The sequence below is a fragment of the Loxodonta africana genome, chromosome 15 (assembly GCF_030014295.1).
Source record: "Loxodonta africana isolate mLoxAfr1 chromosome 15, mLoxAfr1.hap2, whole genome shotgun sequence".
Taxonomy (NCBI): domain Eukaryota; kingdom Metazoa; phylum Chordata; class Mammalia; order Proboscidea; family Elephantidae; genus Loxodonta; species Loxodonta africana.
Genome location: NC_087356.1, coordinates 13,403,961 through 13,430,628, shown reverse-complemented (window position 1 = coordinate 13,430,628; position 26,668 = coordinate 13,403,961). Strand labels below are relative to the sequence as shown.

General features: G+C 41.0%; 1 protein-coding gene across 6 annotated transcripts in view; it reads left to right on the top strand.

Annotated features, from left to right (window-relative positions):
* LOC111751558 (uncharacterized) overlaps window positions 1-26,668 on the top strand; it is a 360,216-nt gene that overhangs the window by 82,895 nt on the left and 250,653 nt on the right. For 2 of the 6 annotated variants that reach the window (XR_010317909.1, XR_010317906.1), the window contains 3 exons: window positions 1,855-10,867; window positions 12,668-12,743; window positions 13,492-15,700. The exons of 2 other annotated variants lie outside the window; for them this stretch is intronic. The gene's annotated coding sequence lies outside the window, so the exon portion shown is untranslated. Of the gene's footprint in view, window positions 1-1,854; window positions 10,868-12,667; window positions 12,744-13,491; window positions 15,701-18,937; window positions 21,908-26,668 lie in introns of those variants that run through there. 2 more of the 6 variants (XR_010317908.1, XR_002786661.2) reach the window with 2 other exon arrangements.

The window sequence follows — 26,668 nt, the reverse complement described above, 5'->3', positions numbered from 1 at the left end:
GGGAGGAACGAGTCAGAAAATGAGGTTGAGAATGGTTGCACAAGAATGTAATCAGTGTCACTGAATTGTACATGTAGAGACGGTTGAATTGGTGCATGTTTTGCTGTGTATATTCTCAACAACAACAGCAAAATAATAAGATATTCCGGATTAAAAAAAGATACTAAATGGACCCCTAGGATTTTCAAACAGTTAATAAAATTTCCTAAATAAAGTAGGAAGTGAGCACAAAAATGAGAACTCTGTTGTGGGAAAAAGAAAAGCTGATAAAGTGTTTGAAACATGAAGTTATACTTTGTTGTTTAAAAAACAAGGAAGCATAAAGTAAACTAAAACTTTGAATTCTAGATCTTCGAATTCTAGAATAAATCTGCATTGCTCACAGTTTGGTGTTGGTAGTTTCAGGGCAACAAATGGAAGTGAAAGGTTTGAATCAGATGGTCTCCAGGATTCCATCAGCTTTAACATTCTGTTCTTGTGATTCGAGAGAGGTGGTAAAGTTCTAGGACTTATTAATGGATCCACCTAACGGGACGATGATGTTAATTGTCTTAGAGAACATTTATATAACGTATTGTTACTGAATGTAAGGCAGGTTACTTAGGAAAGCTAGGGGTGTTTGGAGCCCTGGTAGCACAATGGCTTAGAGCTGAGCTGCTAACCCAAAGATCGGCAGTTCGAACCCATCAGCCACTCCTTGGAAACACTATGGGACAGTTTTTCTCTTCCCTGCATTTAGTGATGTGGAGGCTGTTATTTGTCCCATGACTGGTTGCTTCAAGCACTTGCAGCTGGACATGGTGCAGAATGAATAATCAATGAGTCTGATCCAGTACAGTGATTCTGACATTCTTTTGAGGGAAAAGCTGAGTTACTCAATATTTTCTTCTCCAAACTTATCTAACCATTTCTCTCCCAGTAAGATAGAGACAGTAGTTACATGGGGAAATGAATTTTCAGGGTTCTTGGAGAGGGCATTGTATTAATTTGACACCTGCAAAAATAGTTTTGCATCATTACCTCATAATACCTTTCCAAATCTACTGAGTGAATGTAGACACTTTAGAATTTAATTGAGTAGTTTCAATCCATTCTCTCACTCCTTGAGTCATTCCCCTCATATGAGATACCTTATTTGGGAGGCTTTAAGATAAAAAAGAGTATTTTAGAAAGAAAACCTTGCAGATGTGCATATGAAAATATTTAATAAGCTCACTCATAAATCTAAAAAGCCTAATAGTAAGATTTTTTTATAGCCAAATAAAATATATTCATAAACACTCTGAAGAAAACAAAATCTCTCTCTCTCTACATGTCTACCTGGCTTTTGCTTGAGCAAAGTTCACAAATGGCAGCCCATGGCCAAATATGATCATCAGATGTATCGTTGGTCTTCATTTAAAATTGACGCCAATTTGGGTGATTTTACATGAAACCCTGGATTTTCAGCTCCTCGTGAAACAATTAGCTGGAATGTATTCTCTGATTTGTTACAGCCCTCATCATCCCCATAGTCATTCATCCAGTCATCTTCATTCGCTTCTGTTATTTACCTGGCCCCTGTAGGTAACATGTATTTGAGTCTGGGGACCCAGCTCTAGGGAATTTGCATCCTCTGTGAACATGCAAATTATACCCTACATTTTTCCTTGGATTATAAAGCTTTTAACGTTTTAAGGCAATCTTCAGTTTATCGAAGCTTGCTTAATTATGTAAGTAAGCTCTTTTTCAAAATAGCATTAAACACAGGAAAACAATATACATAAATAAGTGTGTAACTCATTTTTGACAAAAGCATGTAACCCATTAAAAAATTTATACGTTTCTAACCAACATTTCTTTTCATTTTTATAGGAAATTACAACATAGATAATAGGGAAATGAGGCATTTCCCACCCACCTTGAACACCTTTTATTCCTGCTTATTTTTATGAGTGAGGAGATGATATTTATTTGTTTCAATGCAAATAAACTTTCCATTGCTATTGAACGACACCAGATATAATCTCCTACATGACAACTCTGTGTGCTGTGCTTTGAAATAATGGACAAGTGACATTGGTAAGTGACAAGAAGTCAGAGCTGAAGTTAAACTTTGTCTCCTCACAGCAGTATCACCAGCCTTGGCAAGCTTCCTACCACAACTCCTACTGTTTTCTTCAAGTTCTTCTTTATTGATTTCCTGGTTTTCAACATCATGGTCTTCATGTCTTTGAGCATGGGAAACCATTGCTGTTTATAGATGGATGATAGCCATGTTGAAGGTTCCAGAAAATTCTCAGGGATAATGTATCTTCATCTTAATTCCCTGACCAATGAAATGCTTTTCCTTGTTCAGTTTTAAGGAGGACAATATTCTCTAAAATTTTTATACACAGGGGAAACCAGGCATTTGCTTTACCTAAAAAAAAAGGCACCTTTAATGATTCATTTCAAGAGGGCACTAGAAGAAGGAACCATACTTCTAGTGAGGAATTTCACATCCATTTCCTGGCATTACAAATGTGTTAGAAAATAGAAGAGTTATTTCATGAAAATATATCGAAGTTTTTTGAAAAGTTCAGCACACAGGTGAGTCATTAGTTTGCTTAGAAGCCATTTAAGACACCTTTTCTTGGTGGAATCGACTGTTCAGATGTGTAAGAGTCACAGTTATCATATTAATCATGACTTCATTTCTCACTACATTCCTAAATTAAGCCATTCAGCTGCCAGCATACAAGCTGCTGCTCCAATAGCAGTAACTCTACTGGCCTTTATTAAGACAACACCTTGATCCAGTGAGCCAGATGCCACCTGAAGTCATTCAACACTCTTGTAAAGAAGAGTAGCCATATTGCTGTGGATAGCCTCTGGCATCCTCATCCAGCCTTCCTTAGAACAGAGAATTGCCGTACGTGCTTACGGCTATCAGGGCAGTAACAGGTGACTCTTGACAGTCATCCCTACCCTGAGCCTCTCTTGTGTTGATGGCCTTATAATCTATCTACTCTTGTCGGCTTGGGCTCAGTGAGTCTGTGGGTTGGTGGTACCACGGCACACCTAGGACATCTGGTGGAGAGAGTCCCTGTCCCTGCCCCCTAACCCCAATGCTACAACACAGCCTCTGACTCCGTACCAACCCCTACTCAGGCACAAGCCCTAATTCTGCTAACAGAATGGGAGAAGTCTCCTGGCCAACCTTACCCACACTTAGTGCATATTTTGAAATACGATACATAAGGAACATTATTATTATTTCTTAGAGGTGAGGGTTGCTGGGAATAAGTGGCTTGTCAAATATTATACACCTTGTGTGTGGTACAGCTAGGACTCCAACCTAAGTCCCTCATCTTTATGCCTCTGACCTTATTCATTTAAACCATGACTGCCTCCCAAGCAGTAATAATTACTAGTATTCAAAATGCCACAATTCATGGCACTGTCTCTTTGATAAATGCTTCTATCTTCCAACTTGGGACACTAGCAATAGCCATCTCCTCTTGCTTTGTGAAGGGATGAGGCAGATAATTTATTAAAAAGCAGTGAATAGCAGTGGCTTGCTTGGTTGCACACAGCGTCTACAGTGAGAAGGCACTTCCGTACATTTATGAGTTACTCCTTTGCATTTGCTCGAGAGGAGTAACAAATGATGAATAGTAATCATTTTCCAGGTGTTCTGAGTTGGGGCATGGACTCAGGGCTTGACTACCTTCTTTGCTGGTTGCCTGCGGATGAACTGTTTGCAAGTTAGATGATTCTGTATTGGGAACTGCTCACATTAGATACCAAAGTGACTGGTCTTACCCACCTGAAAGACTGAATGCCAAAATTAAATGGGAACTTGTGGCTTTTCTTAGCATTTCTCTTGTTCTATACCATATATGTAATCCTGATTCCTGACAGAAAAGGAGGACAAATTCAAGGTATAGTAATTGATTATCTATAAAAATATTATTTAGAAAAATTTCCTATAGTACAAAATGAATTCTAAAGAGGTAATTTTAGCAAAAGATGAACTGAGTCACTCAATTATAAATGGGAATAATGGGCAGGATAACTCTGGGGACATTTGGAGAGAACTTGTAAGTCTAATTTTAGCAGTTATATTATTAGCAAGTGTTAAAACAGATCTGAGATTCCCCTTGTCTCTCTTCCTCTGCCCTCCCTTTAGAGATACATGTCAGGAAAATCCCATGTACTGGAAAGAAATCTAAAATTTGAAGGGGGGATGAATGTTTCTTATTAAAAGCAATTTAAAAAATAGTAGATGATGAAGGCTAATAGGATCAGGATGTTGAGGCAGCCTCAAAGTGCAAACAACTTTTGCTTGTTCTGGGAGGCTACTTTTTCTCTCTATAATTTCTTTTACCAGGATCACCAAAGAGCTATTTGGTGAAGAAATCTAACAATAATCTCTTATTCTTCTCAGTTTCCCTATAGCTTTTGATATGGTTTATCACAGTTTCCTAAAACCACTTCCACTGTGGTCTCTATGATGTTTGCATTTTTCTGATTTTCAAATCTGGTACTAGCTTCTTTTTCTCTCCTTTCTCGATATAGCTGGTTTCTAAATCTACTTTGCTGGCAGCATTTACTTATCTTTCTGTATTCAGTCAGTCACAAAATCAGTTAGTTTTTCTTGTGATATGTCCCTTGAACCTCTCCTTCCTTTCCAATTCCGTCGTTGGAAGCCTTGTTCAGGCCCTTACTGACTTGTGCCTCAGAACTTGGCCATTCTTTCTTCAAATTTTCTTTCCCCAATTCTCTGTAAAATTATTGCTTTGGGCACTACTTTGATGCCTTTTTCCTTCTCAGAAATTGTAAATGTTGAGATCCTGAGTCTTGCCTGCAATGCCTTCTACTTTCTGGCATTACTTTTTATGTTTTCATTTTTATATAGGTGATTTATTTTAGTTTATTTTTAATTTAAAGTGTAAAACTTGGTGAATTTTAGTATACTCACAAAGTTCTGTACCATCACCACTGTGTAATTTTCATCACCCCAAATAAACGCCATACCAATTAGCAGTCACTCCTCAGTTCCAGGCAACCACTAGCCTACCACTAATCTACTTTCTGTTTCTATAGATTTGCCTATTCTGGACATTTCATATAAATGGATTCATATAATCTGTGGCCTTTTGTGTGTCACTTCATTTACTTAACATAATGTTTCTAAGATTCATCGCTGAATAATATTCCATTGTGTTGATAGACCACGTGTGTTTATCCCTTCCTCAGTTGATGGACATTTGATTTGTTTCTTCTTTTTGGTGACTATTGATAACGCTGCTGTGAACATTCATGTGTAACCATATGTTTTTCAATTCTGTTGGAGTAGAATTGGTGGGTCATATGATAACTTATGGAAACCCTGGTGGCTTAGTGGTTAAGTGCTATAGCTGTTAACTGAAAGGTCGGCAGTTCGAATCCATGAGGCGCTCCTTGGAAACTCTATGGGGTGGTTCTACTCTGCCCTATAGGGTTGCTATGAGTTGGAATCGACTCAAAGGCAACGGGTTCTTTTTTTTTGGTTATGATAACTTACGTTGAACTTTTTGAGGAACTGTCAACTTGATTTGTAAAGCAGCAGCACTGTGCTCCTATTTGCTTTTACCGTATTACCGTTCATCACTTTCTTTGCATGCCATTTGTCTCTATGTTTCCATCTACCTGCCTGGAATTCCCTTCCCTTTTTTGTGATTTTAAGTCATGTGATTTAACTCTTGTCCCATGAGTGGCTCAGCCTGTGGTGGATGGATGACTTCACACCGTTATTTCTTTCATTCATTCTTTCCTTAACAAATATTTATGGTGCTCTGAAATTGTAACAAGCAGAGTTTTAGGAGATGAGAATACAGTGATAATAAGACAAGTAACCCTCTGTCAAATAACTGTGTGTGTATGATGCTGTGATGCCGTGATGAGTGGTAACTTAGGGGAAGTAGAAACATGAGGAAGGACCCCTAGCCCAACTCTGAGAGGGTGTGGATGGCTTTCCAGAAGGATGCTGAATCTTGATGGAGTGGAAGTTAGCCTGATTAAAGGGAGGGGGCATGCAGAGGAAGGGATAACAGGCTGCTAGTCAGAGGCCTGGAGGCAAGGGACAGAATGAAACCAAGGTGATCTGCCTGTGGTCGCTGTTGGTGGGGAGGGCAGAAGAATAAATTTAAAGAGGTAAGTAGGGCCATGCTGAGGCATTTCAACTTTATCTGGAGGAAAATGGGAAGCTCCTGAAGAATGTTAAGTGGAAAAGTGAAAAAATCAGATTTGTGGTATAGGAAGATTATCTTAACTATAGTGAGAAAAATAAATGAGAATGGGGGAAGATGGGAGACAGGGCTCAGTTAGAAAACACCACGGTAACTCAGGGGAGAGAAGATGACAGCAGTGATGATGTGGGTGGAGTGAAGAGATATTAAAGAGGTAGAATCCCCAATTCTACCAATACTTCATGTCCTAAACACTATGGATGAAGAACAAATGTTACTGTTAACGATAATGTTCTGGTTTGGAGTCATCTTGAATCTCTAAGAATCTCGGTACCTTAGAGTTGGAAAGGAGATTGAAGATGTTCTAATCCTAATCTTACTTCCCACAGCGGGTAAGAGTCTCCTCTACCATTTAATAATGGAATGCTGCTATGAATGTCCAACTTCATGGCTCTGTGGGTCAGACAACACCCAGTTCATGACGGGCAGCTCAGGCTGCATGGTGACCTGGTGGTGGCTCATGGTAAAGCATTCAGTCTCTACTAAGGTCCAGAAACAAGCCAAAAACTGTTTCTCAAAAGGATAGCAGATATTTGCAGAAGATGGCAGGGCTTTACTCCAAAATCCTAAGAATCTGCATTGCGATTCACCAATACAGGCCTGCCAAAGACTCCAAAAAGCATCTCTATCTGCAGCTGACACTTTGAGCACCATTTGATCAGCTAGATTGTATGGCCCAAGTGGCAGAGCAGCTTACATGGCAGCCTGAACATATTGCAGAGCCTTCTTTTGTTCTGGGCCCCACTTAAAACTAGCAGATTTTTGAGTCACTTGATATATAGGCTGGAGTAGCACACCCAGATGAGGGATATGTTGCTTCCAAAATTCAAAGAGGTCTACCAGGCGTTGTGCCTCCTTTCTAGTCGTGTGAGGGGCCAGATGGTACAACTTATCCTTCACTTTAGAAGAACTGTCTTGACGTGCTCCACATCACTGAACTTGTAGAAATTTCGCTGAAGTGGAAGGTGCCTGAATTTTCATGGAGCTAATTTCCCACTCTCTAGCACACAAACGTTTTACCAGTAAGTCAGAGTCGTTGCCACTTCTTCCTTTCTAGGTCTAGTCAGCATAATGTCATCAATGTAATGGACCAGTGTGATGTCTTATGAAAGGGAAAGGTGATCAAGGTCCCTGTGGACTAAATAATAACTTAGGGCTGGAGAGTTGATTTAACGCTGAGGCAGGACAATAAAGGTGTATTTCTGGCCTAGCCAGCTGAAGTCAAACAGCTTCTGGTGTTCCATCGAAGCTGGAATCAAGAAAAAGACATTGGCCAGATCAATATGTGCATACCAGGTACGAGGAGAGTATTAATTTGCTTAAGCAATGAAACCACATCTGGAATAGCAGCTGCAATTAGAGTCACCACCTGGTTAAGTTTACGGTAACTCACTGTCATTTTCCAAGAGCCACCTGTTTTTTGCACAGGCCAAATAGACGAGTTGAATGGAGATGTAGGGGTGGGAATCACTACCTCTGTACCCTTGAAGTTCATGATGATGGCAGTAATCTCTGCAGTTCTTCCAGGAACGTGGTATTGCTTTTGGTTTACTATTTTTCTAGGTAGAGGGACTGTTCTGATGTCTTCTACTTGGCTTTTCCTGCCATAATAGCCCTTATTCCACTTGTCAGAGATCCAATATGGGGGTTCTACCAGTTGCTGAGTATATCTATTCCAATTATGCATCCTGGAACTGGGGAAATCACTATGGGATGGGTTCAGGGACCCACTGGATTTGCTGTGAGACAAACCTGAGCTAAGACTTCATTAATAACCTGACTTCCATATGCCCCCACTATGACTGGTGGGCCACAGTAGCATTTTGGGTCTCCTGGAATCAGTTTCAGTTCAAAGCTAGTATCTAGCAGTCTCCCCAAATTCTGATTATTTCCTTTTCCTCAGTGAAAAGCTACTGTAGTAAAAGTCCATAGATCCCTGCCAAATTACATAATTGCATAACTGCCAGACTACATTATTACATAACTGCCAAACCACTGAGAATCATGGGCCAGCCATGTTGACTCACAATCACAACCATCAGAGGCTCCGTACTTCCACTGACCATATTTTCTTAGGGCACATAACCTAACACTATAGAAGAAGCCGTGATGCTGTACTTAACATTTCAGTCCTTGGGAGGTTGGTCCCCTTTGGAGCATATAAGCTGTCACTCTAAGGCAAAGGAGAGTCACTTGGGCAGTGCAAAGCTGAAGTGACACCTAAACCACCTAACTTCATGCTGAGATCCTGGGAATTTCAATTAATTCTCTTAAATAGCTCTTTCCTCATTGAACTCTCACTCCTTCTCTACGCATACTCTAGATTCCAGTCATTCTTGGCAGTGGCAGCATCTGTTTATCATCTGGACAACCATGAACTTCAGTATAGTGACTTGTCAGTCGGACTGGCAGGAGCTGTGGGTTGATTGTGCCATCAGGTGGCTGCTATTCTCCGTGATCGTCTTTGTCATCCTGGTTCTATGGCTACCATCTGCAAACAGCCAGAGGTTTGCCTTTTCACCATAATCTGAGGAAGAGGAGGAGGAGGAGCAAAAGGAACCTACATTGAAAGAAAGCTTTGAGGGAATGAAATTGAGAAGTCCCAAACAAGAACCAAATGGAGATTGTAAAGTGAATAAAGCAGAAGTGTGTGTAGAAGAGGCTGTTCCTTCTTCAGTGACAAAGGTAGCACTTCCGTCCCTTCTGGATTCAGACGAGGAACAAATGATTACGTACTTTGAAAGGTCCAAAATGGGGTAAAGAATATGAAGAATTGCAATTGCAGATGGCTAGTATTGGGAAGAGATCAGCTTCTGTGTCAGTTTTCTACCACTGCTCCATGCGGTTAAAGAAGGCAACGGCTTTCGGAGCTGTTCCTTGCTCTTGGTGCATTGGAGCTGGCGAGAGGTGTCAGAACTGGGAGAATCTTATTGAAAACAACTCCATAGCATGAGAAAAATCTACAAGTTTCTAATTTCTGACCTTGATGTCCTTCCCCTCCCACACCGTGACATGGATGTTTATGCAACTTAAATGTGTTTTTTGGAGCCTTCTATAATGTTTCAGTTGTTCAACCTGTCAAACCAAAAAGTTTAGTATCTTCTAAAGGATTATGATATTGAGGTCATATGTAATCTCTAGAAACAACTGCCTGCGATTTTTATTTAGGGAATTACGTAGGTGATGGGGGAAATTGTTAATTATCTGTCAGTTTCTTGGGAAGCCAAGTTTACGTCTTGCAGAGATAGTTTTGAGAGAAAAGAACTCTCCTGAGTTAAGGAGCCATGGCTCTCTCAATGATTAAAAGAACAACAACAACAAAAAGAGAAACTTACAGTGTGATTCAGATCATTTAAAAAAGCAAGATCAAGTGCAGTTTTGTTTACAAATGGTGTATATTAAAGCTTTCCTGTTTTACATGTAACTTAGAAATACCAGCTTAACTCTTTTGACATCTACTATTGTGATACATCCCGTTGCTGGCAGTGTGGTGAAAGCTCAGGAACTTCTAGCTGCTGTTATGTAAGCCGCCCAGGGCAGCGTTGTTGCTTTGTTTGCCTTCCTGCCCTCTGTCCCGGGTGTCGCCCTCCGTCCCGGGTGTCACACTCCCTGCACGGAGGTGCCTGTGAATGAGCCCCCAGCTAGAGGAACTGTAATGCTTCAGAAACTGAGCTTGCTACAGAGGAAGCAGGTCCTTCTGGCTTAATTTCAACAGTTACTCCTGCGTGACGTGATGTGGAGACCCTGGATTCTGCTCATTCTTTAGGACTGACTCTTTATATCTGGTGTTGGTTTAGAGACTGTTTGTAAGAGGCTCTCAAGGTGATGGGATTCATTGGAAGCACTACATTTCTGTTTTAAGGCTTTTATACAGTTTGCCTCCCTAAGATTTTTGTTCTATACCAAAAGTTCATGCCACTTTTTAATATAAATTTTAACAAAACTAAAAAAAAAAAAAAGAACCACAGGACGGAAATAGAGATTTTGCAATGACCTTTTGCAATTCTGTGTCCTGTGAGAAGCGATCAAAGCAAAGAAACTTGGTCTTCAGCGCTTCAGGCAGATATCTTAAAATAGATCACTAACATTCCTCTGTCCTTGGAGGAATGTGGACAAGTCAGAGGATGAGAACACAATGGAATGTTTTGTATGGCAGAGGAAACATGGTGGTTTACTTTAAAAAATTATTTGCTTATGTGTAGGGACAGGATGCCATTGTTGGGAGGAACTCCAGGAATCATCTAGATTCTAGTTGCCAGATTTCTCACAGAGATGATGAAACGAGGACTGCAGATGTTAGGTGGTTGGCCTGAGTCCTTTCAAATCTGGTTCCCGTTCTAGTCCCAACTAGAATCCAGTTGTTTTCCTGCTCTACGAAGCAAGTTCATCAAGTTTTACTGCACTAGATGGAGTATCATGTTTTTTTGCTTGTTTCCTTTTTACCCTTTTGATTTCTCTGCATTAAAAAAAAATCAGACAGTTCTTTTTTTGCTCTTGTCTATGTTTTACAGCTGCTGGACGTGTTTCTCTTTTGGTCCCAAACCCCTTATTCTTGTCAGGGGGCAACTTTTGAGAATCTCTACTTTCAGACCGACAACTGAGCAGCCACAGAGGTAGGGCAAATGAAAAACAAGTTACTGTAATGATGGATTTATTTTTCATTGAAATAAACCTTGGATCCTGCTTATGATCCTGGACCGTAGTTGTTAGTGCTGACCTGTCGCCTTCCTGCTCACTCCCTGCCCCCCGCAACCTGTTTTTTTCTGTGGTCTAATGATTCTTCTCTTAGACCAGTTATGGTTTCACAACAGGGACGTCCTCCCCGAGTTTGAGCAGCTGGCATTCCAATTCTTCTTTCTCTGTACATCCGCCTTAGCCTTTCTTCATCTTCTGAGTTGTGACTATTTTTGACCTTTTCCACAGCTGGAAGAAAACAGAAATATGAGCATAGAAAGCACCAAGCCTTTTTTTTTTTTTTAATTTTTATTGTGCTTTAAGTGAAAGTTTACAAATCAAGTCAGTCTCTCATACAAAAATTTATATACACCTTGCTATATGCTAATTGCTCTCCCCCCAATGAGACAGCCGGCCCCTTCTGTCCACTCTGTCTTTTCGTGTCCATTCCACCAGCTTCTAACCCCCTCTGCCCTCTCATCTCCCCTCCAGGTAGGAGATGCCAACATAGTCTCAAACGTCTACTTGATCCAAGAAGCTCATTCTTCACTAGTATCTTTTTGTATCCCATTGTCCAGTCCAATTCCTGTATGAAGAGTTGGCTTTGGGAATGGTTCCTGTCTTGGGCTAACAGAAGATCTGGGGGCAATGACCACCAGGGTCCTTCTAGTCTCTGTCAGACCATTAGGTCTAGTCTTTTCATGAGAATTTGGGGTCTGCATCCCACTGCTCTCCTGCTCACTCAGGGTTTCTCTGTTGTGTTCCCTGTCAGGGCAGCCATCGGGTGTAGCCAGGCACCATCTAGTTCTTCTGGTCTCAGGCTGATGTAGTCTCTGTTTTATGTGGTCTTTTCTGTCTCTTGGGCTCATAATTACCTTGTGTCCTTGGTGTTCTTCATTCTCCTTTGATCCAGGTGGGCTGAGACCAATTAGTGCATCCTAGATGGCCGCTTGCTAGCGTTTAAGACCCCAGACAGCACTCTCCAAAGTGGGATGCAGAATGTTTTCTTAATAGATTTTATTATGCCAGTTGACTTACATATCCCCTGAAACCATGGTCCCCAAACCCCCGCCCCTGCTAGGCTGGCCTTTGAAGCATTCAGTTTATTCAGAAAACTTCTTTGCTTTTGGTTTAGTCCAGTTGTGGGAAGCACCAAGTCTTCATATAAATCCTCCTTTACCCCCTCCCCAACCCTTCCTTTCCCTCCCTAGCTGCCCATCTCTTCTCTCTTGCAACTTCTTAGCAAACCATTTTCTTGGGCACATACCAGTGACGGAGACTAGAGGCCAGAAGAGGTGGGGCTACTCAACAGTGTTATTTACTGGTTCTAGCCAAGTATTGCTTCATGCCTTGACATCTTTGTTTGTTGCTTTGACGCCTTCCTATATCTTTCTGATTCTCATTGTCTTTCACTGCCCCTCTCTCCTTTTGCGCCCACACATATCTTTTCAATTCCACATTGTTTTTATTTCTCCAGATTTTGACTTTTTCTTCTGGGGCCTTTTCTGCCTACTGTTGCCCTCATCTCTCTCCATCTTTCCCTGCCTCTCTCTAGAAACCTTTACTGTTTTCCCAGAGTTTTTAGTCCATTTCATGGAAGGAAAACCAAAGGCCTGAGATCCAGATGAGTACACCTTGCATCTATTTTGTGCACCTTTTTCTACAGTGATTCTCCCTAAAGCATCTGTTCACATGTACGTTGATATTATAGCGCTTACATTCTTGCTTTTTGTCCAAAGGAATGACCGACCCATCACACCATCAGACAGGTGGAGAGGAAGCCAGTATAAAAGGTGCACCTGCATGATAAAATAGGTACACAGTTACTTATTTTAGAAAATCATCTGTGTAATGATTTATATTCTAATAATTATAAAACTAATCTATAGAAAAATGGTATTTTTATTTTTGAACTGAAACTGGTAGTTGCATTGTAAAACGACATCTCCACATGAATATTTTCTTACATTTTTCATGGATTTGTGGTCTGTGGAGGTGATTTTTCTCTCTAGATCTGCTAAACAGAATCTACGGTAAATGAGTTGAAAGACAGCCTCTCCACTGTCTCTGTTCTATAAGGGGGGTGTGTCATGGATTGAATTATGTCCCTCCAAAAATACGTGTATCAACTTGGTTAGGCCATGATTCCCAGTATTGTGTGGTTGTCTTCCATTTTGTGATTACAATTTTATGTTAAGAGGATTAGGGTGGAATTGTAACACCAGCCCCACTCAGGTCACCTCCCTGATCCAGGGTAAAAGGAGTTTCCCTGGGGTGTGGCCTGCACAAACTTTTATCTTTCAAGAGATAAAAGGAAAGGGAAACAAGCAGAGAGGGGGACCTCATCCCACCAAGAAAGCAGTGCCAAGAGCAGAGCGCACACTTTAGACCCGGGGTTCCTGCACAAAGAAGCTGCTAGTCCAGGGGAAGATTGATGAAAAGGCCGACAGTGAAAGCCTTCTCTTGGAGCTGACATCCTGAATTTGGACTTTTACCCTCTTTTACTGTGAAGAAGATAAATTTCTCTTTTTAATGTCATCTGCTTGTGGTGTTTCTCTTACAGCAGCACTAGATGACTAAGACAGGGTGAAAAGTACATAAGGACAGAGATGACTTTGTCCGGTTGTTCTGCAAACACAGATGCTGCGTTCTGAAGCTTTCTGAAAGGAGAAAGGTAAAGAAGCGTTAGAGCAAATGCTGTTTTATCAACTCTGGCTTCATCGTGAAACTTTAGAAAAATGTAAATACACAGGTCCCATCCCTGACCAGTCGAATCAGAATCTTTGAGGGTGGTGCCCCGACATTCCAGATGATTCTAGGACACGACAAGGTAAGTCTCGCTTCAAAACAGGAGCCCTGCTTCCTCATGGGATCCTGCTGTCCCCGGCTTTGTCCATCCTCATCCCAATCCTAAATCCATAGATGCACAGAAAACAGGGAAATGGGTTATATACTCTTCAGTTTACATGCCCATTAAGTTGGCCCAATGAGATAAACCAAAAACCAAACTAAACCTGTTGCCTTTGAGTCGATTCCAACTCATAGTGACCCTATAGGACAGAGTAGAATTGCCCCATGGAATTCCCAAGGAGCACTTCTTTTTTTTTTTTTTACCTGATAGATTCAGACTGCCACCAGGGTCTCCTCCAATGAGATGGCACGTGTTAAATTCTTCTTAGTGTTCTATGCCAAAACAACAACAACAACAGCAGCATACAACAAGGCAAAATGAAACAAAGAACATTATCTCCCTCAAAGGTCTGACGTTCCTATTTGTTCACAAGTCAGTGAGAATTATTATTTCCCCCTTTTTTTTTTTTGCTTGGCTTCCAGGAAACCCAGAACTAGACTAGAGCCAGCCACATGACTCCTCTTAGCTTTTGTTTTGGTTTGAATTATGTCTCCTGCTTCACAATAAAACTTTTGATATTTTGTTGAAAGACATTTAATAATATTGGACGAACAACCATTCACATGTAGAATTTAGAGATGATATGACGGCACTGGTGTAGGAATATACATTAGGGGAGAGTGCAGATTGCTGACGGGGCAATGTCTCTAAAGGAAACCGGAAGTGACTCTTGCCAAGCAAAGGAAAAGTATTGGTGGGAGCTAGGAGAAAATATGATGATGGTAAGAGAATGGTTTCTTGAGATGCCAGAGAGCATTCTTCCCATAATCCATGGTTATTAAGGCTGTCCAAGGTGGATGAGCCCATATTTGAAAGCTACTTACGACTACTGCCTGGCCTACCTTTGAAATCTAGGACTGATACCACTCGAGTCATTTAACTTTAAACCCTCACAGATGCCTCATTCAGGTATCGTCCCCATTTCCCTGAACATGATTTATTGTGTAAACAATTATGGATTCAGGCAACTGTCTCAGCCGTGATTCCCAGCTTTAACCAGGAGAGTCCAATTTCTTTTCCTGGTTACTAGTTTTCCTTCTCTGCTCACACTGTTCCTTCAAAGTAATTTTCTCTGGGGATATGTGGTCACAGCAGAAGTTGGTGCTCTGCCCGGGGATCACGTTTCCTCCCCAGGGTGGTGCACTCAGCCCTGTCTGTTGCAGGTGCTCCAGCTAACGGCCCCTGTTGGCAACCATCTGCTACTTTGCCTTCAGGTATCTGGGCGTTAAACTGTTCACCCCACCACCACGGGTAGTGCACAAGCCCTGCTCTTGGCTCAAGGTGTACACGTTCTGCAGGCTCCCTCTTTGCCCCAGATTCTGCCTTGAATCATACAGTCGCACGACTCCTTTTCTCTCTCTGTCGTGCTTGCCTCAAAACGAAACAAAATAAAAATCACCAGTTGCCCTCGGGTCCGACGTATGGTGACCTCGTGTGTTTCAGGGTCGAACTGCATTCCATAAGGTTTTCTTTCAGAGGTAGATCACCAGGCCTTTCTTCCGAGGCACTTCTGGGTGAATTTGCACCTCCAACCTTTTGGTTGGTTAACAGCTGAGTGCATAACCCTTTGCACCACCCAGGAACTCCACTGCCTGTCTCATTTCCCAATAAATCACAGTGCACATGAATCCCTGTCAGGTTCTGCTTCTAGGGAACTTGCCTAAGATACTGGTGTAACCTGCCTCTTGAAGGAAAAATAGATATTTCGGAGTAAGCTGTACTGTTCCTTCTCTCCAAGGCATTAGCCACAGCTTTTGAATCTCATATTTTAAGGATATAAGTAATTAATGTATGACTTCTGTTTTTCCAGAATTAACTAGTATGTGTTGTGGAAAGAGTCCCTAGCATTTTGGTTCTAAGAGTTGCGGGGGGGGGGGCGGTGGGGGGGAAGCAGGGTTTGACAAAGGGGCTCTTCCTTTTCCCACAAATATTATTCCACTTTCTGCTGCCTTTGGGCTTTGTCATTGGAGACTTGTTCCACTGGGCCTTGAAGGATTTCTGAGCCTCAGGAAACCTCAGAAATAGGTGTACCAGGTGCTGTCAGGTTGGTCCTGACCGTGGCAAACCTGTGTGTGTCGGAGGAGAACTGTGTTCCGCAGAGTTTCCCATGACTGATTTTTCAGAAGTGGATCTCCAGGTCTTTCTTCTGAGGTGCTTCTGGGTGGAGTCAAACCTTCAGCCTTTCAGTTAGCAGCCAAGCATGTTATTTACACCATCCAGGGATTCCTAGAAAACTCCTAAAACCTGAGGTTTTTAGAAGTGAAATATTAAGTGGGACAATCTTGGACTCTCATGCAATAGGGTAGACAGAGTGCTGAATATGATATGTGCGCTGAATGTGACAGACAGGTGTGCTTTGAGGCCTGGGGATGAGGGTTTGAAACATCCAAGTCCACGTATCCTTATTTTTCTGGAGCTTCATGCCATATAGTTTTGATTTTTCTTCCTTTATGATTCTGCTGCGCTTAGTCTACAAATCGTCTATCACAATTTGCTTAGCAACACAGTGACCTGCACCCATGCTGTTGGCTCCTATGAGGCTGAACCTTTTTGGGGGGGTGGGAACCTTGTTTTTACCATCTTTTGATACTCTCCATCTCTTAGCATAAGTAAAGTGCTCAATGTATATCTTTTATCAAATGAATGGGATTGGCATTTTTGCTGAGTTAAAGTTTTGTATAAACGGTTTGAAAGAAATGGAAGAGATTTTTTAATTCAAAGAAAATTATAATAGAAAGTGGAAAGAATAAATAGAAGGAACAGAAATGATTAGATATGTACTATATTATCTATTTTACCACTTGTCTGTCAGTTTGTCATACTGTGGTGGCTTGCATGTAGCTGTGATAATGGAAACTATGCTGCCACTATTTCAAATACCCACAGGGTCACCCATGGTAGACAGATTTCAGTGGAGCATCCAGACTAAGGGTAGGAAAAAGGACCTGGCAGTCTACTTCTGAAAAAATTGGCCAGTGAAAACCTTATAAATAGCAGTGGAACATGTTATTTATTACCTGTGGGTATATTGAAATTTACCTAAACACTAATAATCTGGGGAGAGAGAAGAAAAATTCTGAATATAGTTATTAGATAACTGAAGTCAGATTGGGGTTATTCCAAAAAGTAGATTAGAATTTCCAGGTCACTGTTTAAAGCCCCCACATTAAGTCACACAAATCATTGGTGATATTTGGACATTTCTTCCACTTTACGGAGGCTGGTGAAAGAATAGATCTTGTTCTCTTTCCGTTTTTCAGAGTTCCATGCAGAATGACAGAGGGGTATCGGCCATGTTCTGTTCTTCTCATAGTCTCCATTAAATTTCTTATTCTGAGCTACAGTGAACTGATTTTCCCAATCTCCTATAATTCCTACAAAAAAAAAAAAAGTAATGTACACCATATTCAATGACATTTTCATGAAATTTGACCATTTTGGATTTAGACAATCCCTTTCCTCTCAATACGTAAATACCTTATGTAGATATTAGCTCACCGTCCACCTGACACTGCAGGGAGAAAAGAAGCCACAGGTGTTGTTATTCCATTTCACAGGTGAGATATTTGTGAATAGAAAGCTTTGTTCTGAAATACTTGGCAAGGCACAGAAGTCTACAACATGGGTCCCTAACTCTGTACTTTCTACCTATGAGCTTTCTGATCTACCTGCACTTTCAAACATTTTATTTAAGTTAAATTATCTTAAGTCCTATTTTCTTACCCTTTCTTCAGAGGCCAACTGAAGGGGCAGTGTGAGTAGCTGTTCCTTCTACTTTCATTTCTAGTTCAGGCAACATTGCTAGTGCCTCCTGAGGTGTTTAGGAGCTCTGGTGGTCCAGTGGTTAGGAGTTCAGCTGCTAACCAAAAGGTCGGCAGTTCAAATCCACCAAGCTGCTCCTTGGAAACCCCGTAAAGTAGTTCTACTCTGTCCTATAGGGTCGCTATGAGTTGGAATCTACTTGACGGCAATAGATACTGATATGTTTAGTTGAATGCAACTGCAGAATCTCCTTTCCATCTAAATTCTTGTTGCTGTTAACATATAATTAAGTCATGCTTATGCAATAGAATATTCAAGTCCTTTTTTCCCCTCGTAACCCCAGATGGTCAGAGAACCCGTAGGAAACTCTGTTTCTTCTGATAGCTGCATGCTATCTGACTTGTTTAGGCTCTTTGAACTGTATAATGTTATTTTCATGTGTGAAATTTAAATTTGTATAATTGTCTAGGGGTAGCATAATCATATCATTTGCCAGATGGTTTAAAAGAAAATTAGGTTAATTATTGATAAAATCAGAAAATTTCTCCCTTGAGCTGTAGGTTTTTGCTTATTTTAACAAACAAAAGGTACTAGAATCTTTTAACTTTTTTTTTCTAAAATATTTACAACTTCACAGTAAAGTTTTGCCTCCATGTAAGGAGTTAGTACTGTGGTAGAGTAAGATTTATGCTGGGATTAATGTCCTAGCTCTGGTCAGGTGCCAGTGACGCACTGGGCCGCTTTGGTCATTATCCATGAGATGATGATATTGGACTAAGCGATCTCTAAGTGGTCACTTCTAGCTCTTCAGGCCAATGACCTTAAACCACCGTTCTTCAGGCTGTGTTGGTGGGAACACTAGCATTGTGGAGCTTAGCAGGCTTTACTTGAGAAAGGGTTTTGTGGTCAAATACATGTTTGAAGCTTTGGGTTAAACAAGTTAAACAAGCTTCTTTTCAGAAACTTTAATGTGCTTATATGCTTCAAAGAGAGTACAGGGCAACGTATACAGAGTTTCCCAAACATATCTGACCATGAAACCTATGCATCGCGAAGTACCTCTTGGGAATAATGCTTTCAAGAACTCACTTCAGGAAACACTGTAAACAGTGGTTTCACTGACTTTGAAGGTTAGAAAGGCATTTATGAATTGGTTTTGTTATTTCTATTAACACACAAAAAGAATATATGCATCACCTTTTCTCATGAACGGAGAAATGGAGTGATTCATTTTTTCGTCACTTGCGTGATTGGTCATGGGATTCTTTTTCATTTTAACAAATGAAGTATTATAGACAATCTTGTCTAAAACCTCTTGTTTTACATCCTTCTCCAGGAATTCCATCACCTTTCTAATTTCATGTTTTGGATCCTGTGGGGGAGAGTAGAATAAAAGAAAACTCTCTAGTAAGGAACAAATCCAGCAACAGTCAACTCTCAAAAAACTAAGCATGATAATAATGATTAAAACATTTTTAGCCACTGTTTTAAAAGCCTGTTAGTTTATGATAAAAAGTAATGTAGGAACATTATGTTTAATATTATATATACATTTGTAAGAGTCAACTCTATAAACATGGCAATTTAAAGTGCAATTATATAAAGAAAATGTTTCATCCTATGTTACTAAGGGGATTTAGTTTGTGAACCTTATTATTTTACTTAATCCTCACTTTAGAAGGTATTTGGGAAAAGGGGTGGTTCTTTTTCAAAATAAACAAGACGCATTTTCCTCTTCTGATTGGAGAAACAGAAAATGGAGTCCATATTGCTCTCACATGGTACAGTAGCACCGTGGTGCTTCCCTATTTGTCTTTCTGTCTTGATGCTCTTGAAGTGGACCATCAGACAAGAAGGACAATGTCTTCCTGATTCTCTAGAGCTGGGCTTATTCCGGACTCTGGCCTGTCAGGGATACCTGTTTGCCGTACCTCATGAGAGCTCTTTTGCCTTCTGCGACTGATTCCTGCCTCATCCAGAAGAGAAAAGATTTCCTGTTTGGGGTAGGAGTTTCCTCCATTTGGAGGCCTCCAGGTTACCCCTTCTAGGCTTTGTCTCTCTTCCTCTGACTTGCTCTGACTTCCCAGTCTGTATGTCCTTCCCACTTTCTAGCTTCTTCTACCCAGCCTTTGCAGTTCCCTGGCTCCCGCAGGCACAGGGCAGTGGAAATGACTCCCAGGGTTGTGGGAAGTGGTTGGAACTCTGACATCTAGGAAAGCCGCCGAGTGCAAGGATGGATGTAAAGCAGGGGTTTTCACCCAAAGCCAAATATATGGAAGAAAAGAAGTAATGCATCATCTCTTTGAAGACCCAGAGGAGAAAGGAGAAAGAGGAAGGTGACATGGTAGTACTCAGTTAACGACAGGAAGAGATTAGTGATCCAAGTCATAAACCTAGGCTTGGAGAACCAGGGGCCAGCACCATAGTTAGACTTATTTTAAATATAACCTTGTGTGACAGACTTTGAGCATGCGCAAAAGATGTTACTAATGGGGAACTTTTACTGAAAATGACTAAATGGTTATATTTGAAGAAAGCATACAAATAAAAATAACTGTATTTTTCCTTACTAGCTCTTCTCTGTTAAGTTTCCTAATTCTTTTCGTCAGCAGTCAGAGCAAGTCAGGGGAGGAAATAGTAATCCTGGAAGCAGGAACCTGGAGACCTAGAAAGGGAGAAAACTTCTAGCTCAAACAGGAAACCTCTTCTGTGTTTTCCCACAAGAAGGGAATTGATCTCAGAGTGTAGAAGGACCTGCAGGAAGAAGCAGGCTGCCTCTCGGAGAGGATGGTAACCAGGTTGCTTTGCTTGTTTGGAGTTTCGTATGCTACGCAGCAAGATAGTAGGAGAAGTTGAAGTTGGCATGCAAAATGCTTTGCTTAGGTAAACTTTTATATCTTACTTTCCTTCATTTCTATCATAGAGCTGAAATTCTGAGAAAAATTACTGTAAACCCAGAATTTGAATGTATTTCTTACTTTTATCGTTTCTTCATAGAAAAGATAGAGGATCGGGTGACTGTCTTTCTTCCTCCACCAGCCTTTCACATGATCATACCAGGACCCCCATAACACTGAAATTAGACACATAGGATTTGGGTAATGAAAAACTGAGAGTAGGAAAATCCAGAATATGAAATGAATTGTTTCCTTGGGATACAAATGGAAGATGTCATGGATTGAATTATATCCCCCCAAAAATGTGTGTATCAGTTTGGCTGGGCCATGATTTCCAGTATTGTGTAGTTGTCCTCCATTTTGTGATTGTAGTTTTACATTAAAGAGGATTAGGGTGGAATTGTAACACCCTTACCCAGGTCACATTCCTGATCCAATGTAAAGGTGTTTCCCTGGGGTGTGGCCCACACCACCTTTTATCTTTCAAGAGATAAAAAGGAAAGGAAAGCAAGCAGAGAGTGTAGGACCTTGTACCACCCAGAAGAAGGCACTGGGAGTAGAGCGTGTCCTTTGGTCCCAGGGTCCCTGTGCAGAGAAGCTCCTGGTCCAGAGGAAGATTGATGAGAATGCCAACAGAGAGGGGAAGCCTTCCCCTGGAGCTGATACCCTGAATTTGGACTTTTAGTCTACTTTATTGTGGAGAAATAAATTTCTGTATGTTAAAGCCATCTACTTGTGGTATTTCTGTTATAGCAGCACTAGATGACTGAGACAGAAGGTGTGGTAGGTAGTACTATAAAGCTGGAGAACTAGCTTTCATGATTTCTGTCTACCTTTTCAATACTACTTTTCTTTCTTTTGGAAGCTGGCAAGATCACTATCTCAGGCTCTGGAGTCAGACTGCCTGAGTTTAAATCTGGCTCTGATACTTACTAGCTGTGTGACCTTGGGCAATTTATTTAACCTCCCTGAGCCTCAAGTTTTTTATACCTATCTTTGAAAAAGGGTTAATAATAGTATCTATCTCATAAGGTAATATTAATATGTGTTAACTTATTCCATAACCCACCTACTGCTGTTGAGTTGATTCTGACTCATAGCGACCCCATAGGGTTTCCCAGGCTGTAAATCTCCATGGAAGCAGACTGCCACATCTTTCTGCCACAGAGCAGCTGGTGCTTTCAAACTGCCAGCCTTTTGGTTAGCAGTCGATCACTTTAACCACTGTGCCACCAGGGCTCCTTAACTTATTCCACAGGGCCTACTATATGCTAAAATGTCCTTGGTTTACAGAAATAGCTTATGCTCTGCTACTGACTTAAAGGTTAGTGGTTCAAACCTACCCAGTGGTGCTGCAGAAGAAAGACCTGGCAATCTGCTTCCATAAAGATGACAACCAAGAAAACCCTATGGAGCAGTTCTCTGTGTAACACATGGGGTTACCATGAGTGGAAATTGACTTGATGGCAATGGGTTTGCTTTTTTTTTTGGTTTTACTATGTGCTATGCCCTGTTCTAGGTCCTTGGAATAGAACAGTGAACAGGACAAAGAAGAAGGCCTGCTCTCATGGAACTTAAGTTTTTGTGGGAGAGACAAACAAGATACACTAGTAAAATATATCATATGTTAGGTCATAATCTGTCATGGGAGAAAAAATAAACGAAGGAAGGAAGATGGAAGGTGTTGGGTATATGTAGGAGGTTGAAATTTTATTAGGCTGGCCAGAAAAGGACTCTCTGAGAAGCTGACACTGAATAAAAACCTGACAAAAGAGAAGGAAAGAGCATCCTTGAGTAGAGGGAACCATAAGGAAGGGCCCTGGAGCAGGAACGTGCCAGGTGTGTTTCAAGTACAACCTAGAAGCCGGTGTGACTAGAACAGAATGAGTGAAGGGGAGAGGAGTAGAATAAAAACGAGAGGTAACGGGAGCCATATTGTGTGGGTCTCGTGGGCTAAAATAAGGACTTTGAAAACCATTGGTAGGTTTTGAGCAGTGACCTGACTTCCCTTTTAACAGAATTCCCCTGGTTTCTACGTTGAGAATAGACTGTAGGCTGTCAAAAGCTGAAGCTGAGAGACAGGGAAGAGGCTGTTTCAGTGATCTAGGGAAAATACAATGGTAGCTTGGACCAGGGAGGTAGGATTGGAAGTGTTGATGATTGGTCAGATTCTGAATATATTTTGAAGGTAGAGTTGACAGATTTACTCGTGGATTGGATGGGGTCACTTCCTTGTGGCTCACTTTTGTCAAAATGCATTCTGACATCGTTATTAGAACACCCACAAAGAAATTTATTGAAGACATTAGACTAGTAAAATACCTTAAGATATAAATGGATTATTCTCAGAATTTTGAACAGTATTGAGTGCAGCAGATGACAAGTAGCCAGGGCCATGACACATCTCCCAGGGATGTTGCCTTTAGTTCTTCCCTACCAGACAATCTGAACTCCTTCTGTGGAAAATTTTATGGGGAGATTTTATCCTCTACAGAAGTAGGTGAAGATTGGTTCCTTTTACTTTGCTCACCTTTGCCTGCTAGGAACGCTTCAAAGTACTCATTCCAGCTTCCTGGGTCAGGGAGTTTTTTGTTCATCCTTTGAAAATGGTAATAGGACACCATGCTGTCCTTGGCATTTCTTGCTATACAGATTATCTAAAGTGTTGAAAGAGATGGGAGAAACAGTTTGTAATGATAAAATAAGCTAAAAACTGGGCATTCACTGAGCATAGTGTGTATGTTTATAGTAACCGTGTCCTAACGAATATGAATATATCTTTGTTTTCTTCCATTCGTTATCCAGCAGCCAATATGATCTTTTAAAAATGCAAATATGATCAGGTGGCTCTCCTGTATAAGAATTTTCAGTGTGTATACATACCTTTTAATTAAGTTGAAATTACTCAACCTGGCCTACAGGGTGCTGCATGAATTGGCCCTTGACCTGCTTACCCAATTTCTCCTTTGCTTACTTTCCTAGCTACACTTAACATCCCTCTTTCTATGGTGCTACATTTTGTATGATTCTCTTCTAATCTTTCTGAAGATCCTTTGTCAGTGCGTCCTATTCTGCCACTCCTTTCTTGTATTGGGAGGTCTTAAACTGGTAAGAGGAGCCCTGGTGGTACAGTGGTTAAGAGCTATGGCTTGTAACCAAGAGGTCAGCAGTTCGAATCCACCAGCCGTTCCTGGGAAACTCTATAGGGCAGTTCTATTCTTCCTATAGGGTCGCTTTGAGTCAGGATCCACTCAATGGCAATGGGTTTGGTTTTTGGCTTGGTTTACCCCAAGGTTGGGAACAGGCCAACCATATATAAGCTTAGGAAGGCTTTCCTGGTTATAGGAGGCATAGACTAGGCAGCACAGGCAGGACTAGAGAGTAAAGAAGACCTACGTTAGCAGCCCATCTCTTCTGCTTATCAGGTGTTTATAATTGGACAAGTTGTGTAACATCTTTGAGCTAGAGCACTCATGTGTACCTCCACCTCAGCGTGATCAAGGCGCAGAGGATGCTCAGAACTGAGCCTATTAGATACGGTCCTCTTTCTTCCTTCAATGCAGGTGTATAACTGGGCATGTTCTTCTCAATGAAAGAGTAAGAACCTAGAAAATGGCTGTAGGTCTCTTAATCTGTCCCTTTGTGTTCCTGGCAGACAAACATGGCAATAACTGGACAATGGTTCGGACACACTAGCGTTATCCTGACATTTTCTTGGGGGATAATCTGTATGACTGAATATTTTCTGCTTCAAACTTACCTTACAGTTTTTCTCCCAGAACGATGGAGGCAGTAGTTGCACAGGAAGATGAGTTTTCATGGTCCTTGGGGAAGGCATTGCATTAGCCTGCTCAATTCCTGCAAAAATTGTTCTAGTTTATTCTTTAATTTTTCTAAAGTGTAAATTTTTATGCAATTGGTTATATTAGCGTTTTTTCACTTATCGCTTCTGGATTTTATGTCATGCTTAGGCCTTCTCCACTAGATGATTAAAAAAAAAATTCTGTTTTCTTTTACTAGTTTATGTTTCATTTTGTACGTTTAAATCTTTGATACCTTGGCCTCCACATTATGCATCATTTATTATTAAGACCCTCTCGTCATTTCTCATCACATTCCAAAAAAAGAAAACCAAACCCATTGCCGTCGAATGGGTTCCAACTCATAGCGCCCCTATACGCCAGAATAGAACTGCCCCATGGAGTTTCAAAGGAGTGCCTGGTGGATTCAAACTACTGATGTTTTGATTAGCAGCCATAGCTCTTAACCACTACGCCCTCAGGGTTTCCTTTCATCATGACATTAGCTTCCAGTAATTAAAGTAGTCCCCCACATGTCTGTCAGTTTGTCGTACTGTGGGGGCTTGTGTGTTGCTGTGGTGCTGGAAGCTCTGTCACTGGTATTCATATACCAACAGAGTCATACATGGCAGACAGGTTTCAGCTGAGTTTCCAGACTAAGAAGACTAGGAAGAAGGACCTGGCGGTCTACTTCTGAAGGAAATTAGCCAGTGAAAACCTTATGAATAACAGTGAAACACTGTCTGATATCAGTGCTGGAAGATGAGCCCCCCCGCCCCAGGTTGAAAGGCACTCAAAAGATGACTGGGGAAGAGCTGCCTCCTCAAAGTAGAGTCGACCTTAATGATGTGGATGGAGTCAAGCTTTCGAGACCTTCATTTACTGATGTGGCGTGACTCAAAATGAGAAGAAATAGCTGCAAACATCCATTAATAAACAGAACCTGGAATGTACGAAGTATGAATCTAGGAAAATTGGAAACCATCAAAAATGAAATGGAATGCATAAACATGGATATCCTATGCATTAGGGAGCTGAAATGGACTGATACTGGCCGTTTTGAATCAGACAATCATGGTTTACTGTGCCAGGAATGACAGCTTGAAGAGGCATGGCCCTGCATTCATCATTAAAAAGAACATTTTAAGATTTATCCTGAAGTACCATGCTGTCAGTGATAGGATAATATTCATATGCACAAGGAAGACTAGTTAATATGACTATTATTCAAGTTTATACCCCAACTACTAAGGCCATAGATGAAAAAATTGAAGATTTTTACCAACTTCTGCAGTTCGAAATTGATCGAACATGCAATCAGGATGCATTGATAATTACTGGTGATTGGAATCTGAAAGGTGTAAATGAAGAAGGACTGATAGTTGGAAAATACAGCCTTGGTGAGAGAAATGATGCTGGAGATCGCATGATAAAATTTTGCAAGACCAATGACTTCTTCACTGCGAATACCTTTCTTCAGCAACATAAATGGCAATTATACATGAGCTCACCAGATGGAATACACAGGTATCAAATCAACTATATCTGTGGAAACAGACAATGGGAAAGCTCAATATCAGTCAGAACAAGGCCAGGGGCCGACTGTGGAACAGACCATCAATTGCTCAATGTAAGCTCAAGTTGATACTGAAGAAAATTAGGACAATTCCATGAGTGCACAAGTATATCCCACCTGAATTTAGAGACCGTCTTGAGAATAGATTTGACATGTTGACCGAAGAGCAGACGAGCTATGGAATGACATGAAGAACATCATACATGAAGAAAGCAAGAGGTCATTAAAAAGATAAGAAAGAAAGAAAAGACGATGTCAAAAGAAAATAGATGTCATAAGAGAGTCTGAAACTTGCTTTTGAATGTTGACTAGCTAAAGCAAAAGGAAGAAATGATGAAGTAAGAGAACTGAACAGATTTCAAAGGGAAGCTTGAGAAGACAAAGTAAAGTGTTATAATGACATGTGCAAAGAGCTGGAAATAGAAAACCAAAAGGGAAGAACACACTTGGCATTTCTCAAGCTGAAAGAACTGAAGAAAAAATTCGAGCCTCGAATTGCAGTAGCAAAGGATTCCATGGGGAAAATATTAAACGACGCAGGAAGCATCAAAAGAAGATGAAAGGAATACACGGAGTCATTATTACCAAAAAGAATTGGTCAACATTCAGACTTTTCAAGAGGTAGCATATGATCGGGAACTGATGGTACTGAAAGAAGTCCAAGCTGCACTGAAGGCATTGATGAAAAACAAGGCTCTAGGAATTGACGGAATATCAATGAGATGTTTCAACAAACAGATGCAGTGCTGGAAGTGCTCACTCGTCTGTGCCAAGAAATTTGGAAGACCGCTTCC